This window comes from Protopterus annectens, chromosome 1.part2 (assembly GCF_019279795.1).
Source record: "Protopterus annectens isolate FY-2018-M chromosome 1.part2, PAN1.0, whole genome shotgun sequence".
Classification (NCBI taxonomy): domain Eukaryota; kingdom Metazoa; phylum Chordata; order Ceratodontiformes; family Protopteridae; genus Protopterus; species Protopterus annectens.
In genome coordinates this window covers 877,054,350-877,067,626 of record NC_056727.1, presented here as the reverse complement: position 1 = coordinate 877,067,626, position 13,277 = coordinate 877,054,350, and the positions used below count along the sequence as shown (strand labels likewise).

General features: G+C 45.0%; 1 protein-coding gene across 1 annotated transcript in view; it reads left to right on the top strand.

Annotated features, from left to right (window-relative positions):
* LOC122791543 (zinc finger protein 706-like) overlaps positions 1 to 11,252 on the top strand; it is a 230,890-nt gene extending 219,638 nt beyond the window's left edge. Inside the window, exon 4 of the mRNA XM_044059293.1 lies at positions 9,984 to 11,252. The gene's annotated coding sequence lies outside the window, so the exon portion shown is untranslated. The remainder of the gene's footprint in view (positions 1 to 9,983) is intronic.
* The last annotated feature ends 2,025 nt before the right edge of the window (positions 11,253 to 13,277 follow it).

Here is a 13,277-nt window from a genome sequence, read left to right as displayed (position 1 = left end):
ACTTTGTCCTAGAAAAACTGGCTCTACCTCCCTTTGAGCCAGCAGCTTCATTGGACTTACAATTTCTCTCATGGAAGACAGCTTTCCTGTTGGCAATTACCTCAGCAAGAAGGGTTTCGGAACTACAGGCCCTAATGGCAATACCACCGTTCATAATCTTTCACAGAGACAGGGTCTCCTTAAGAACCAACCCTACTTTTATGCCAAAGGTGGTATCTAGGGTTTCTTTAAATCAAGCTACTCACCTGCCTACTTCCTTCCCCAATCCTGAGAGCAAAGGGGAAAGACTGTTGCATACCTTGGACATTCACAGACAACTTCGCTACTACCTGGACAGAACCAAGACCAGTAGGAAGTCTGATCAGCTTTTTGTAGCTTACACCCCTGGAGTACAAGGAAAAGCAATTTCAAAACAGACTATTTCAAAATGGATTGGACATTGCATCAGATTTTGTTATTCCTTCTATGGGAAGAATGTTCCAGCCAATGTCAGACCACACTCCACCAGAGCTACAGCCACCTCTACAGCATTCTTAAGAGGGGTGCCTACAAAAGACATTCTAGAAGCTGCTACATGGAGCTCCGTGCATACATTTTCCAAGCACTACAATCTCCCTTTATACTCCAGATCCAGAGCAGGCTTTGCTTCGGCAGTCCTGCAGGGTTTGATTGCCACACCATCTCTTTCCTAGAGCATTCCTCCTCCCGCAGCTAAGCTGTGGTATTCAACCCATATGTTATGACTGCAGTTGCATTCTTGAAGGACATAGTACAGTTTTGTACCTACCATAAATGTAGATGTCCGATAGATATGCAACTGCAGTCGGATTTTCCCTCCCTCCATACCCCTCTATGCCTTGGGTCCACTCCTATCCCTGTTTCTCTTAGCTGGGGATATCTGTTATGGTGTATCTGTTTATTGCTTACTTATTTGTCTGGAATCCTGTTTTGGAATCCTGTTTTTGTCTTCCAATTTGATTACAGCCTTCCTTTGGAGGGCACCTGCATCTGGGGCAAGAAACACTGAAGAAGATGGCGTCGGCTGATGCTTATATACTCCAGCCGCTCTGACGTCGGAGAGAAATGCGACATCAGCCGACGTCGGACCCAGACTTTGGAATCCGGCCGACCGAAGGCTGCCTGAGGCAGGACAACCCATATGTTATGACTGCAGTTGCATATCTATCGGACATCTACATTTATGGTAGGTACAAAACTGTACTTTTCCTGAAAAATGCTTGGGAACAGCATTCCCAACCCTTGGAAACGCATCTGCCTCAGTTTCTTTTGCCTGAAAAGAACTTCTATGGTGCAAGAACACCATACAGAGGAAACCATGGTTGAATTTCTCTTTACCAGAAGCAGACAATGACCATCATCACAGTTTAGACATAGCTTGGGGGGGGGGGGACTTAGGTCCCCCAAAGTGCAGGGTGTCTGATCTCCTCAGCAGCGAAAATTGCATGTAAATCAGAAGAAGCTACTAGCAGTCTTCCTGCCCATAAAAGCCTTTCAACAGAACTAAAGCTTAGAGACTGTACAACTCTGGACTGACAACACCATAGTGGTTTTGACATGTAAACAAGCAAGCAAGGGAGAACTCTGTCCTATCCTATGTACAGCATTTTCAGGAAGGTTTAGATTTTGGCTTAAGAAATGGGGCTAGCCCTCATAGCTTTTATTCTGGTCAGAACAGTACCCTGGCAGACTCTGTAAGTGGGGACCTACTAGACTCCCAGCAAATGGCTACTGAACAAAGAGCTTTTCCTGGACTGAACCATACAGTGGGGGGAATCCCCTTAATAGACCTGTTTACCTCTCACCGCAACAAACTACAGAAGTTCTGCTCCAGAACTCATCAGACAGAAGCTTGGAAAGTAGATGCACCCCTTCATATGGACAAACTGGTTCCTATCTGCATTCTCATCCTGACAAAAATCAGGGTGGACAGACCCCCCCCTAACATGATCCTGGTGGCCCCCTTCAGGCTGAGACAGCAAGGGTGCTCCCTCTTCCTGACATTCAGCAAGGGGAGATTCTGCACCATGCCTCAAGATCATCTACTCTGCCAAACGAAGGGATCGGTCTTCACCCCCACCTAGCCACTCTCAGGTTAACAGCCTGGAGAATTGGGTTTTAACACTGAAGAATGCATCCTTTTCAATGGACATGCTTTCCATTCTAAGGGAAGCAAGGAAGACCAATACCAGGAAATCATACCTGGCAAAATGAAGAAAAACTTCCACCTGGTTTCACTTCAGAAACACCAGCCCTTTTCAGGCAGACATTAACTCAGTCTTGCAGTACCTGTCAGGCCTCTTTAGTCGAGGACTGTCCTATTCCATCATTAAGGTACATGTATCTGGTATATCAGTGTGCCTGCATAATGCCCCCACCTATCTTCTCGCACAGCTACACAAAACTTTCTTAAAGGGGTGATTCACTTAAGACCACCTAGAAGGAACCCTATTCTGGCATGGGGTCTAAATTGTGTTTGAAAAACTAACCTTGCCCCCCCCCCCCCCGAACCTGCTACCACTTTCTCTGTAAAGATGTTCGCGTCTAAGACTACTTGTCTTATTGCTGTTACATCAGCTAGGAGAGTTTCTGAGCTACAAGCTTTCATGTGTAAAGAACCTTTCATTGTCTTCCACGGGGATAGGTTCACCCTTAGAACAAACCTATCTTTTATGCCTAAGGCGGTGTCATAACTTACTTTAAAACCAGACTGTCTGCTTAACCAGTTTTCTTCCCAGATCCATAGGTATGGGTAAGACCTCCGCTCATTAGATGGGCACAGACTGATCAGGTACCATATAGACTGGACAAAACCCCTAATAGAGCTAAGCAGTTACTGGTGACTTTCGCAGGGGGTAAACGGAGCAAGCCTGTCTCCAAACAAACCATTTCAAAATGGATAGCTAACTGCATTAAGTTCTGTTACTTACATCATGGAAAAGATTTATTCGGGCATATTAAAGTCAATTCCACCGAACATGGGGCAGCTAGCACTGCTCTCCTCAAAGGAGACCCAGGCCATCCTAGAGGGAGCCAGTTGAATCTATGTGCTCACGTTTAGAAAACACTAAAACCTAGGTAATGTCTCTAGTGCTAGAGCAGGTTTCGCTACTGCTGTCCTGGAAAATCTTATTTTGTAGGGTCATACAATGACCCACCACCCACCTGTTGGCTTTGGGAGTCCTCCCAAGAATCAGTACTGCGACACTGACTATATGAAGTGCATAGTACAGTTGTGTCCCACTTGGCATAATTGATGATGATCAAGTAGATCAGTGTTGCAGTACATATCCCACCCTCCAGCCCCTCTTTGTTGACACTGGTCTGCCCCTTGCTGGGTGCAAGGGGTAGAGGAGTTTTTTTCTGCAGCTAGGCCTGTCTTTTTTTTTTTTTTTGCCCATCATCCCCACTTTTCTTTCTATGATTTTTCTACCTTCTCACTTAAACTCAGAGAACTGAGGAAGTTGTGCTGTCTTTGGGCATTATTCACTGCTTAGAAAGTGTAGAGGATGGTGCCCACGGGCAGCCTTCTAATACCCTGACTTCCTAACTTCTATGTTTAGATGTCCGTCAGCTAGGGATGATGTAAAGACTCTGGAAATGGGGCCTGCTGGGGACTTCTGCATGGCAGAAAGGCCCACGGATCAGTACTGTAACATTGATCTACTTGGAATATTGGCAATTATGGTACGTGGGACACTACTACTTTATACAGTGTTTGTATTATTCTGTTCCTGTTAGACTGGATGTTATGCAGTGATGTCCTTCAAGAATGCAACTGCAGTCCTTACATATGGGTTGTCCTGCCTCAGGCAGCCCTCGGTCGGCCGGATTCCAAAGTCTGGGTCCGACATCGGCTGATGTCACCACCTCCCCGATGTCAGAGCGGCTGGGGTATAAAAGCATCAGCCGACGCCATCTTCCCCAGTCTTTCTTGCCGCGCGGTGCCCAAAGCAGAAGCAGTTCGTAAGTGCAGGTAGGTCAGCTCCGGTGTTTTTCGTATCCGAAGTCATCAAAAAAGCTAAGTACCCCGTTGGGGATCTTTTTCTTGCCTCAGCTGATGTCAGAAAAAACTGAACAAGTTAATAACTGTCTTGTGGTAAACAAATACCTAATAAGGATTTCCATTCTTACTGCCTCCCCTGCCTTGGCCCAGACCACGACGTCTCGGCCTGTGCTGCCTGTGCTTGCTTCAGTAAGCGCACCCTCAGGCGCCGGGCAGAGTTTGCTGAAGACTTTTTTGGCGACAAATTCTCCTATACCATGCCGTCGGAACTACCGACTCCTCATATTTCCAAAAAACGGAAGGACCGGGACCGACATCCTCGGCCCACGACTTCCACCGACACCACGCCAAAAATTACCATGAGTGCATCGGTCTCTTCTGAGGCGGTTGTCCCACCGCTCCGGACCGACGACACCGCTTTACCGATCACTCCGGCCCTGGAGCCGGTGCCGGTGGTTGATTTTCCTCCAGATTCTGAAGCCCAAGATTTACCGGAGACCATACCAGTGGACAAGGTTACTCCAGCACGTGGGGCAGCTAGGCCCCCTATGTCTATGTCTATCAAGGCCTACAGACGTGCTAAGGCTGCTAGCCAGGCTAAGTCTCACCCTCCTAAAGCTCTGCCTCAGCCCACTACTGATAAACAAATCATGTCATTAGCTGCAGATTTAATTTCTTTAATCAGAGGCTCCCAGGCCCATCCTGACAGAGGATCTCGGCCACCTTCTGACAAAAGGTCCAGGGTTGAGCATACAGACACCCTTTCTTCAGATGAAGCCTCTGGTGACTCTGATCACTCAGATACCCAGGAAGAGTCCTTCCAGGCCTACGAGGATTCAGATGCGGAGGATTCTATCTCCTCTGCCTCTCCTCCTGAGGATATTTCTTTTGGGGAAGTTCTTCACTCCATGAGGGAGCACTTTCAGTGGCAAGGCCAGGAATTCTCCGATTCCAGGAAACGGCTTCGTACCTTCCTTAAGCTACCACAACACAGGCCTTTAGCTATCCCTCCAGTGCTAGATTTTCTGGATGATGTGTACTCAGATTCGAGTGCTTCTCCTGATTCTCTCCCCCCTGCTCCTGTCAAGCCGGACAAATACTACAGGGTTCCTGAAACTCACAAACATTTCTTTAAGGCCCATGCTGTTGATCTAGAAACAATTTCCTAGGGGCCCAAAGGGGTGACTACATCCACGGCCAAGAATCCCTTGCCCTCAGACAGGGAAGCTAGGTCCCTGGAGAGGTGGGGCAAAAAAGTTTACACCTCAACCACACTGGCTATGAGAGCCCTCAATTGCCTTTTTCATATGTTTCAATATCAGGATTTCTTGATGGATGATTTGCAGAAAAAGTTAGCCTCTCCTGAGCCTTTAGATAGGAAGGCCTTGCAGGATGTGGTTCACAATACACCGCAGGTTAGCAATCATTTTCTTCAGTGTGGATATGATGCATTGGAAGCTTCATGTAGGGCAGCTATGACAGGGGCCGTCATACGTAGACATGCATGGTTAAAAGAACAGCCATTACCAGATCATGTTAAAGCAAAGCTTCTAGATGCACCTCTGGAAAAGCACAAGCTATTTGGTACTAATGCTCAGGATGTGTTGAAATCAATTGAGGAAAAGGCTAAATCAGTGCAAACAGTCAAGGATTTCCTCCAGGTTCAGCCTCCTAGGTTCAGCAGGAATTGGCCTTCTAAGAATTGGTACTTTCCGGACACTGACAAATTTCAAAGGGGAAAGAACAGGCGTGCCCGAGGAAGAGGGCAATACAGAGGTTCCTACAGGGGATGCCAATGGCAACCGACTAATCAGAGAGGTGGTGCGGGGACTTCCCCTGCCCCACAGGGACAATCGCAATGACTTGCCTTTGACTCCGCCGACCAAGCTCAAAGAGAAGCACCTTTAGGCGGAAAATTATCCTTATTTTCAAAAAACTGGCACATTATAACAAAGGACAAATGGATTCTGGACATAATAGACCAAGGCTACAGGTTCCACTTCCATACTTTACCAACAAGGCAAGGCATGCCAAACCTGCCACAAAATCAAAGGGCAGAGGCATTCGAACAAATTTCAAAGCTGAAACAAATCAAAGCAATTGAAAAGGTTCCTCCTCAGGAACAAGGCCAGGGATTTTACTCAAGACTGTTCCTTGTTCCAAGAAAAGAAAAGCAATGGAGACCTATACTGGACTTGTCCGCTCTAAACACTTTTCTCATTGTACCAAAATTCAAAATGCTGACGCTGCAGCAACTCCCTCCCATGCTGGGCAAGGGGTCTTGGCTGGTTACTCTGGACCTCAAGGAGGCATACCTGCATGTCCCAATCAGACACAGTTGCAGAAGATACCTCAGATTTCTTGCAGGGTCAGAGCATTATCAATTCTCAGCATTGCCCTTTGGCTTATCTACTGCGCCCAGAGTATTCACGAAATGCCTGGCATCAGTAATTGCACATTGCAGACTCCAGGGGATACAAATATATACCCTTACCTGGACGACTGCCTTATACAAGCGGACAGCAAGCAAGCCTTGACAAAAAACTTGAATTTTGTCATTCACTTACTACAGGCTTTGGGATACACACTCAACTTACAAAAATCAGGACTACTGCCATCCCAACAAATAACTTTTCTAGGAGCCAAACTAGACACAGAATCTCAAATGGCTTACCTCACAGAAGAAAAGCAAGAACAGGTACCACATTACTTCAAAAGCCTAGCAAAGCTCACCCAGATGACTGCAAGGAAAATCCTGCAGGCCCTGGGTTTCATGGCATCTTGCATTCTACTGATCCCACTGGCAAGACTACACATGAGAAAGCTACAATGGTACCTAAAAAGTTTATGGTCTCAACACAGCCACAACTTAGAAGCAATTGTCCCACTCATCCCATGTCTACAAAAGGAATTTTTGTGGTGGGCCCAGTTAAACAAAGGTATGCCTTTCAACAAGCCTCAAACAAGCCAAACCATTACAACAGACGCCTCAGACCATGGATGGGGGGGCGCACATGGAGGGCAGATGTATTCAAGGACAATGGACTCCCCAGGAAGTACATCTGCACATCAGTCAAAAAGAGATGTTAGCAGTAATGCATGCAATCGAGGACTTCGGAAAATATCTTCAGCAAGGTCATTTACTAATAAAGACAGACAACACCACTGTTATGTGGTACATAAACAAGCAGGGAGGTACTCATTCTTACCCCCTTTGCAGACTAACAATGATTCTTTGGGAAAAATCCCTGAAACTGAACATACAGCTACAATCCCAGTTTGTTCCGGGCAGGGACAATGTTCTAGCGGACAGCCTAAGCAGAAACATCCTGGATCCACACGAATGGATGTTGCATCCAGACATTTTTACACAAATAACTTCTGCATGGGGGAGGCCGGACGTAGACCTCTTTGCCTCCCACCTCAATCATCATCTGAAAAAGTTCTGCACGAGGTCTCATCATCCACAAGCCTGGAAAATAGATGCTCTCTCATTCAGCTGGAACTCTCTAACAATCTATGCATTCCCACCTCTACCATTGATGACCAAGGTGTTACTGAAGATCAAAGCAGAGCAACCGAAAGGCATCTTAATAGCTCCAGATTGGCCAAGACAGCACTGGTATCCACTACTAAGGAGCATAACTTGCACCAAATCGTGGACCCTGCCTCTATGGTCTCCACTCTTGACTCAGCACAATTACAAGACGGTTCATCCCAACCTGCAAACTCTGCAGCTGACAGCTTGGAGGGTCCCATGATTTCTCCCCATAGCTCTTTCTCCAAGGAAGTTCAACAGATATTATTAGAAGCACGCAGACCTTCCACCAGAAAAGCTTATTCAGCCAAATGGAAGAGATTCAGCATCTGGAATACCAACAAGGGACAGGATGCATCAGTAATAAACATTCCACAGATATTGGAATACTTGGCAGACATGCTGCATAATGGACCTTCCTATTCTTCCATAAAAATACACGCTTCAACAATTTCAGCAAGATACAACACCGATCCTCCTGTGTTCTCACATACTTTGCTAAGACAATTTCTAAGAGGGGTAAAGAATATCAAACCTCCCAGAAAACCACCAGTGCCTGCATGGGACCTCAATTTCGTGTTGGAAAAATTAACTCTTCCTCCTTTTGAGCCAGCAGCAACTGCAGAATTGCAATTTCTTTCCTGGAAAACAGTTTTCCTGTTGGCAATAACCTCAGCAAGAAGAGTTTCAGAGATACAGGCCCTCATGGCAGTACCTCCATTCCTCATTTTTCATCAGGACAGGGCTTCTTTAAGAACCAGTCCTTCTTTTATGCCAAAAGTGATATCCAGGGTGTCTCTAAATCAAGCAATTCACCTGCCTACTTTCTTCCCCAATCCTCAAAATAAAGGGGAAAAGCTGCTGCACACTTTGGACATTCACAGACAACTACGCTACTACTTGGACAGAACAAGGGCCAACAGAAAGTCTGACCAACTATTTGTAGCTTACGCTCCTGGGGTACAAGGAAAAGCAATTTCCAAACAAACAATTTCAAAATGGATTGGACATTGCATCAGATTTTGTTATTCCTTCCATGGAAAGGGTGTGCCAGCCAATGTCAGACCACACTCCACCAGAGCTACAGCCACCTCCACAGCCTTCCTAGGAGGGGTGGCTACAAAGGACATTCTAGAAGCTGCTACATGGAGCTCCGTGCATACATTTTCCAAGCACTACAACCTCCCTTTATATTCCAGATCCCGAGCAGGCTTTGCTCCGGCAGTCCTGCAGGGCATTTTTGCTACACCATCCTTATCTTAGAGCCTACCACCCCCAGCTTGGCTATGGTATTAAACCCATATGTAAGGACTGCAGTTGTATTCTTGAAGGACATAGTACAGTTTTGTACCTACCATAAATGTAGATGTCCGATAGATATGCAACTGCAGTCAGGTTTTCCCTCACTCCTTCCCCTCTGTGCATTGGGTCCACTTTCCTCCCTTTATACTTAGCTGGGGATATCTGTTATGGTGTATCTGTTTATTGCTATTGTGTATGTCTGGAATTTTTTATCCAGTTCTAATTTTAGCCTTCCTTGGAGGGCACCTGGCATCTGGGGCAAGAAACACTGAGGAAGATGGCGTCGGCTGATGCTTTTATACCCCAACCGCTCTGACGTCGGGGAGGAGGCGACATCAGCCGACGTCGGACCCAGACTTTGGAATCCGGACGACCGAGGGCTGCCTGAGGCAGGACAACCCATATGTAAGGACTGCAGTTGCATATCTATCGGACATCTACATTTATGGTAGGTACAAAACTGTACTTTTTCCAGTGGGGGATGAGAACATACTTTTTGTACTAATACACAAATGGATTCTAAAGACCATACAAGTTTCAGTATTATGCCCAACGAATAAAGTATCCCTCCAAGACACTTTGCCAGGAAGTCCTGTCCATTGAGTGGCTAAAGGTGGTTAGCTCTTGATAGTTTTCATAATGAAGAGTCTTGGATCTATGTTAAATGAAACTGGTTATGAAAAAGCAGTTGCCTTGCTTCTGAAAAGTCTGAACTCTGATGTACAGTGGACATGGCACGTCATAGCTTCAGAGATTGTAGGTATAGAAGTTTTCTCAACACCAGAGATCTTGGTAAATGTTTGCAGAACTTTGGTGGGTAAGTTTCCATGGGTTAACAGTATATGAAGAACAGATCCCTGCCAGGCAGAGGCTGTAGTACTTTTGTTACCTGAAGAGTAATCCAGAAAAGTAGTACGAAATGTCTTTGACTAGCAAGCCACTTGACTTCTGGTAATCTTATTGTTTCATGTCTGGTTTATTCAGTTAATACATTTTTCATAACCTTATAGATTGTGCAGTTATTCGAATGACAAGCAGTTTGGCTTTTGACCTGAGACTTTTTTCCCTTTTGGTTTACAGCCTTTAGCATTTAAAACTGTTTATTTTTTCATCCTCCAGATACAGACTCTGCTGTGGTGATGCGCTGAAAATGAAATGTTTCAGGCAGTGTTCGACTTTCCACCATTTGGCAACTTCATTTGACAGATGACTACTGAACTTAAAATGAACTGTGGTCAGGAGGTTGAGGCAGTGTCATAAGGACCTGTCATCGAGCCTTCCTAGTGTGTAATCTGTGTTGTAAGCTGTCTTTTCTGTGATTACAAAATACAAAAGCTGTTTCAACACTGATTTGTTATGTGTCATTTTCAGTGTCCTTGTCTTTGGAAGGGGTAGAAAATGCACTGCAGTTATATGATCACCTGAGTTACTGACTTCATATGATTTAATTCTTTAAATAACAAAGCTTGGTGCACTACTTGCATCCATTCCCATATTTAAATGATAAATTCTCAATTAAGTCCTCACAAAAGCAGCTTTATAGTGCGACACTGTTGTAAATGGTGCAGATGAATGCCACAGGTCATAAGAAGTGCCATAACTCATCTTAACATATGCCCTGGTATAGTAATCGTAAGGTGGGGGAAGGTTAGCATAGTGTATTTTGTGCTAATGAGTACAGCTGCTGCTGATACCTATGAACTTGTCAGGTTGTGTTTGGTGTGTGATTAAGGAATGTATATATTTTTCCAGATATTCCCCAGACATTCTCAGGTTGTTTAAAAAAAATGAATTTTCCTGACTGTTCTGTGGTAAATAGTGATGGTAAACAATAAATGATACATTTTTGTATGGGGCCAGTCTGCAGCCTAACTTAGTGGCATTTTTTTTCTTCATAATATAGTATTGGTTACAGTGAACAGAACTGTTGGCTCTGTAATTATTTGGAGGCTGTAATTTCTTCATGTTTAATACACACTGAAGCACCAGAAGTGTTTTAATAATTCATGGCATTCTTCCATTACATTAGATCGAATCCAGCAATACATTGGTACCTGTCTGAGTTCAGCAGGGCTTTGTAATAAATGACATTGCAACGTACTGCTTGAAGATATTGCTTTATTGTTAAGTTGTACCATTACACAGTGTTTTACATGTATGCTGATGGGAACTGCACTACACCTGGATAGTTACTTCAGTGTTTCCTTGTGATATTGCTTGGGAAATACCTGCTGCAGACATCGAGCCAAGTAGGATGCTTTACTATTTTAATGTTTTCTTTTGAAATGCAGACTTGTTAGTAACATGATTTTTAATACCTATGTTTAAACCAAAACTGATTTTTTCCATTTTCTTTACTTTTGCAGTATAATAAATTGGTATACTCTGCTTTTTATTGATTATTTTGAAATTATCTTCTGTACACTTGTACTCTTATGAAAGTTGCTAAGAATGAGTCTTTTAGTAGAGCAGTATCTTCACTATAATTTGAAGATGTAAAGGAGTAAAGTTTCATATTTAATCTTTGGAAAGACTGGTAAGCACCAAGATGAGGTTTTGGGCATGGTAGACATTTTCTGCCATATCTAGAACTATGTTTATATAAAAGTACAGTAAAGTATACAGTTCACATCTCATAATGTCATTTTTGAGATGTCCTTCAAGGATGCATCTGCAGTCCTTACAAATGGGTTGTCCTGTCGTCAGGCAGCCCTTCGGTCGGCCGGATTCCAAAGTCTGGGTCTGGCCTCGGCTGGTGTCGCACTTCACCCGACGTCATAGCTGCAGTTCGTCGGGTATAAAGGCATCAGCCAACGCCATTTTCCTCAGTCTTTCTTGCCGCGTGGCGCCCGAAGCAGAAGCTGTTCGCAAGTGCCGGTCGGTCAGATCCAGAGATTACTACTACCGAATACTACTTCGAAGACTTCTAAAAAGCTAAGTACCCCATTGGGGACTCTTTCTTGCCTCAGCCGATGTCAGAAAAAGTGAATAACTGTTTAACTTGTGGGAAACAAATACCTCATAAAGATTTCCACTCTTACTGCTTACCTTGTTTAGGCCCAGACCACGACGTAGCAGCTTGTTTAGCCTGTGCTTCTTTCAAACGACGGACGCTTAGACGTCGGTCGGAGTTTGCTGAACAGTTTTTCGGCTCAGAATTTGCGTACGTAATGCCGTCGGATCCTCCGACTTCACAAGTTGTTAAGAAACGCAAAGAAAAGGACCGACACTCGCGGTCCGCGGTTTCGGCTGAAACCGCGGTTAAGCAAACCACGAGTGTCTCGGTTTCATCCGAAACCGAGCAAACGGTTCTAATTTCAGCCGAATCCATGACTACTACCAAGGCCCCTTCTAACCTGGTTGAGTCGGCCTCTGAAATTCAACCTGCTACTGTGGTTTCACAAGACTTATCGGACACCATCCCTTTGGATGTTTCTACCCCAGCACATGGTGCTGCTAGGCCTCCTGCAGCCATGTCCATAAAGGCCTTTGCCAGGGCCAAAGCAGCCAAAACTTCTAAGTCTGTGCCTGTTAAGCCCCCCTCTCACAGGCCCAGTTCCAGTTCCCAAATGCTTACTCTGGCAGAGGATCTCATCTCTTTAATAAGGGGATCCCAACCTCATCCAGATAGGGCCTCTCAACCTCCTCCAGAAAAGAGACCTAGAGCAGAGCCCCCTGAGCCAGTGTCCTCAGATGATTCTTCTGATGATTCAGACAATACAGACCATCCAGAGGCTCCTTTTTCTACTTATGAAGACTCCGATGCTGAGGAATCGATTCCTTCTGCCTCTCCACCAGAGGAATTTTCCTTTGGGGAAACCTTACATGCCATGAGAGAGCAATTTCAATGGCAGGGGCAAGATTTCTCAGACTCAAGGAAAAGGCTTAGGACTTTTTTGCATTTACCACAACATAGGCCTTTAGCTATACCTCCAGTTCTTCCTGTTGTAGATGATGCATTTAATGATGCTTGCACTGCTCCTGACACTTTGCCTCCAGCCCCTGCTAAGCCCGATAGGTTTTACAGGGTCCCGGACACACATCACCATTTATACAAGGCTCCTTTTGCAGATCCGAGACTATCTCCCAGGGGCCTAAGGCAGTAGCCGACCTCAGTTAAAACCCTCTCCCTCTGAAAGGGAATCCAGGTCCTTAGAGATGGGGTAAAAAGTATACACCTCTGCTACTCTCTCAGCTAGGGCATTGAACTGTCAGTTTCATATGATCCAATACCAGGAGTTTATGCTTGATCAGTTAACTAAGAAACTGTCCTCTGATGATTCTTTAGATAAGAAATATGTTCTAGAAATGGTGCATAACATTCAGCAGGTTAGTAACCATTCTTTAAAATGTGGCTATGATGCACTGGAGGCTTCCTTTAAATCAGCCATGACTGGCACAGTTATAAGAAGG